The sequence below is a fragment of the Eretmochelys imbricata genome, chromosome 4, assembly GCF_965152235.1.
Source record: "Eretmochelys imbricata isolate rEreImb1 chromosome 4, rEreImb1.hap1, whole genome shotgun sequence".
In the NCBI taxonomy this organism is placed as follows: domain Eukaryota; kingdom Metazoa; phylum Chordata; order Testudines; family Cheloniidae; genus Eretmochelys; species Eretmochelys imbricata.
In genome coordinates, this window is record NC_135575.1 from 1,287,590 (window position 1) to 1,292,781 (window position 5,192).

Below are 5,192 nucleotides of genomic sequence, written 5' to 3' on the forward strand. Positions count from 1 at the left end.
TATCCCTTAATAAATCTTCTTAATTCCCTTAATAAATCTTCTTTCTGTTTAAGGTTATATTCTTTCTATCCTTTATTTCAGTGCAACATGGGTGGGAGGCACAGAGGTTTCTAATGCTCCCAGTTGATAGATGCTAGTAGGAGTCGGACCTGTTGAAAATGTCACCTCCTTATTATTCCTGACAGAGATTTTGGGATTACATCTATTGGTGACCGCGGCAGGACACCTCAGAGATTTAGCTCTCTGATTGGGGTCCTTCGGTTACATAGATTCCAGCTAACAGTCCGTAGACTCGGGGAGGGAAGGGTCTGGAACAATGCCGGTGAGGGCGTCGACCGGTGGGTGGGACTGGTTCCCGGGTCACTGCCTGTTCAGACAGGTGCTGTATCCCCACTTGGTTGTCGTTTATGTGGAGTGAGCTAGAGGCCGACAGGCCGAGGCTCCCTGCAGTGTAGGATTCTGCTGACGTCAGTAGCTTGGGAAGCAGATCCAAGCAGCCTGCAGCAAGTCCTGGGTTAAGTGGACCTGGCCAGTCCCTTAATCTAAGGCAGAGGTGGAGAGTAAGGCCCTAACTGTCCGCCTCTAGGACAACTGTCCATTGTCATGACCGAGCACTGTTGGGTTCCAAAAGGAGGCAACTGTGGGGTCTTGTGAATTACTGACCACAGGCAAATCGTCCCCACAAGTCTAGGACAGTGGGCTATTCGGCTTTGACATAATTGCTGTCTATTTTATCCGTGGTCAGATGGAGAAGTTTTCAACCTAGAAGGATGGTCCTGGCAGTCTAATAAAAATCGTTTGGAATATGCAGTGTCTGTTTTCGGGAAATCTCAAAAGCCTTGGAAAGAAGGGGCTTTCCAGGGAGATGAAGCACAATGGAAATCGCAGCTATTGTAGGGACGGTATTTGGCAAGCAAGACGGTTCCCAAGAAAAAATTGCAGAAGCGAGCATTGATTTATATAGATATGCCTCCTATAATGCTCAAAACAGCACACACTGCTGTACAGTACATCTTGTCAGGAAAGGCGAATTCAGGGAAGGTCAGCAATCCAAGACTGACAGCGTGGACTTTAACCCTTTTAAATAGGGAGATAGAAGTGCAAAAGTTTCAACACTTGGCTGCTGTACCCGATGCTTTAATGTCTGCAGAAGAAGCTCATGAATGTCCATTACCTGATATGCATGCACCAGCATTTAAGACTCCATTTCTCCTTGAAGCTAAATATGAGGATGCTAAAGAAAACTCTCAGGAAATTTGGGTGGTAGATGGATCCAGTTCCCATCATAGTACATCCCCTCTTGCTGGTTTTGCAGCTATGCAGGCTTTTTCAGGGAAGATAGTGCAAGGCACCATCCGTCATCACTCAGCGCAAGCGGCTGAAATCGCAGCAGTGATGGCTGCTTTAAGATCAGCAGATCCACAGAAGGACATCACAGTGTGTACAGACTGCAACTGGGTCCTGAGGGCATTCATCGATTGGATGGCAGTTTGGCTGGAGAGAAACATGTGTTCGGCAGATCAACGGCCAATAGCTTATGCTTCATATTTACTCTATGCTTGGAAGCTGGCAGAAGGAAGGCAAGGAAAAACTTTTCTATTCAAGGTCAAGGCTCACAGGAAAAATCAGTCAGAGATCTCCATCCTGAATAGTGCTATGGATAAATTGGCGAAACAGGCTGCTTTATTGGGTGTAGAAGCTGAGTGGAATGTACCAACAGATGTTGTAAACACTGTCCATCCCACTGAAACCCTGCAACATCAGGATTTAAGACAGCTTCAGCAGAAGGATACCAATGTGATGGAGCTGTTGAGTAAGCAGTGGTGCAAAGGATTTACCATCTCCACAGATAAGACAGGATTAATTCTGGCAAGAAAAGAAAACCAACCAGAAGGCATCGAAGGCATCCCTGTGTTAGTAATTCCATCCTATCTCTGCCAAGAGTTAATTAAATTAGCCCACGAGCAAGGTCATTATGGAATGGAGAAAACCTTAAAGCTCCTACTCACCTTAGGATGGTGGCCTTCAATGGTCAAGGGAAGTAGAATCCTGGACATACAACTGTCTTCCAAGTGCCACGTGTAACCCAGATTCAAGGATCTAAAAGGGACCATTACTTCACCAGCCTATCAATGGCTCTTGGACAAGAGTGCAAACAGATTTTGTAGGTCCATTGCCAAGGACAGGCCGAAGAAATCTATACTGCTTAGTGCTTATAGAGCCATTCACCAAATGGAGAGAGGCCTATCCCACAGAGAACTGCACTGCAAATACCACGGCTAGAGTCCTTTTAGAACAAGCTTTTAGTAGGTTTGGGTGTGATTTAATATATCAGGTCCATTTAATATATCCATCACCATGGGTATTGCCCCCACTAATGTATCCTCAATAAAGGTAAAGGTCTTCCTCCCTAGTCATCAAATGGATCATATTGAACTAAAATGTCAAAAATGTGCTGCTCTTTGCAATAAGGCTCCTAAGGAGGTTGTAAAATCAACATTTTGTGAAATGGAAGAACACCCTAGAAATTTTGGAGCAGTATGTCACACTTTGTTAAAACTAAATGTTTCTGTAAATGATACTGGGAATTGGGAATTGAAAGGTCCTTTTGGCTTAGTGAACAGCAGAGAGGCTTACAGAGGGAGTTTGCCTGGGATCTGCCTGAGAGGAGGTACGCTAAGGGCTGCATTAAGGAGTCTGTGTTGGTGAGTATCTGAGTGTCTGTTGTGGGGACAGTTTGACCGTGTGCTTGATTGGTTGTTTGAAAAGTGTGAATTGGGAGTGCTTTGTTCCAGGTGAGCCTTGAGTGGGCCTGACTGTTCTAAAAAGCCAGACAGCTGCGAACCAGCTGAGCAGTGAACAACAGAGAGGCTAACAGAGGGAGTTTGCCTGGGAGTTTGCCTGGGGAAAGCCCACGGAGCCTTGCATCTTGCCGGATTCTCTGAGTAGTTACTACAACTCCTGAGGAAGGTCGTAGAAGGAAGGTAATATGGATGGGGGGTGTTCAGCTGTTGTGACCTGCACTGGATGTGCCATGTCTGTCTTTCTTCCACAGGACAGAAACGACTTTGTCTGTAGAAAGTGCAAGCTGGTCTCCATATTGGAAGAGAAGGTTCAAGATCTGGAGCAACAGGTATCGACCCTGCATTGCATAAGAGAAACTGAAGATTTCCTGGACAGATGTCAGGATATGCTTCTACGGACACAATGTTCTGAAGATTCAGAGCAGGCTGCGCAGCGGGGACAGGAGGATGGTGAAGAAATTTGGCAGCATGTGACCTCCAGAAGAAGAAAGGGGAGTGTCCATGTACCAGCAACGCAGATACAGGTAAGGAACCATTTTCATGTTCTCTCCACAGGTACTAATGCGGAGAGTGGACTAGATGATACATCTGAGGGAAGGGAACAGAAGGAGACTCCACCGATTGGAAGGCATGAGATGCACTGTCCTAGGGTTGGGGGTTCCACGACCACCGCTCCCAAGAGAAGGAGGCGGGTGGTGGTGGTCGGGACTCTCTCCTCAGGGGGAGAGAAGGATAAAGGAGTTTGAGGTGCAAGTGGTGTTCTCGTCCATCCTCCCCGTGGAAGGAAAAGGCCTGGGTAGAGACCGTTGAATCGTGGAAGTCAACGATTGGCTACGCAGGTGGTGTCGGAGAGAAGGCTTTGGATTGATGGGATGGTGTTCCAAGAAGGAGGAGTGCTAGGCAGAGATGGGCTCCACCTAATGAAGAGAGGGAAGAGCATCTTTGCAAGCAGGCTGGCTAACCTAGTGAGGAGGGCTTTAAACGAGGTTCACCGGGGAAAGGAGACCAAAGCCCTGAGGTAAGTGGGGAAGTGGGATACTGGGAGGAAGCAGGAGTGCGCGAGAGAGCAGGGCTCCTACCTCATACTGAGAAAGAGGGACGATCAGCGAGTTATCTCAAGTGCCTATACACAAATGCAAGAAGCCTGGGAAACAAGCAGGGAGAACTGGAGGTCCTGGTGATGTCAAGGAATTATGAGGTGATTGGAACAACAGAGACTTGGAGGGATAACTCACATGACTGGAGTACCATCATGGATGGATATAAACTGTTCAGGAAGGACAGGCAGGGCAGAAAAGGTGGGGGAGTTGCATTGTATCTAGGAGAGCAGTATGACAGCTCAGAGCTCAAGTATGAAAGTGCAGAAAAACCTGAGTGTCTCTGGATTAAGTTTAGAAGTGTGAGCAACAAAGGTGATGTTGTGGTGGGAGTCTGCTATAGACCACCAGACCAGGGGGATGAGGTGGACGAGGCTTTCTTCTGGCAACTCACGGAAGTTACTAGATCGCACGCCCTGGTTCTCATGGGAGACTTCAATCATCCTGATATCTGCTGGGAGAGCAATACAGAGGTGCACAGACAATCCAGGAAGTTTTTGGAAAGTGTAGGGGACAATTTCCTGGTGCAAGTGCTAGAGGAGCCAACTAGGGGCAGAGCTCTTCTTGACCTGCGGCTCACAAACTGGGAAGAATTAGTAGGGGAAGCAAAAGTGGATGGGAACCTGGGAGGCAGTGACCATGAAATGGTAGAGTTCAGGATCCTGACACAGGGAAGAAAGGAAAGCAGCAGAATACGGACCCTGGACTTCAGAAAAGCAGACTTTGACTCCCTCCGGGAACTGATGGGCAGGATCCCCTGGGAGAATAACATGAGAGGGAAAGGAGTCCAGGAGAGCTGGCTGTATTTTAAAGAATCCTTATTGAGGTTACAGGGACAAACCATCCCGATGTGTAGAAAGAATAGTAAATATGGAAGGCAACCAGCTTGGCTTAACAGTGAAATCCTTGCTGATCTATGTACAAAAAAGAAGCTTACAAGAACTGGAAGATTGGACAAAGGACCAGAGAAGAGTATAAAAATATTGCTCGGGGATGCAGGAGTGAAATCAGGAAGGCCAAATCACACCTGGAGTTGCAGCTAGCAAGAGATGTGAAGAGTAACAAGAAGGGTTTCTTCAGGTACATTAGCAACAAGAAGAAAGTCAAGGAGCATGTGGGCCCCTTACTGAATGAGGGAGGCAACCTAGTGAGAGAGAATGTGGAAAAAGCTAATGTACTCAATGCTTTTCTTGCCTCTGTCTTCACGAACAAGGTCAGCTCCCAGACTACTGCTCTAGGCAGCATAGCATGGGGAGGAGGTGACTAGCCCTCTGTGGAGAAAGAAGTGGTT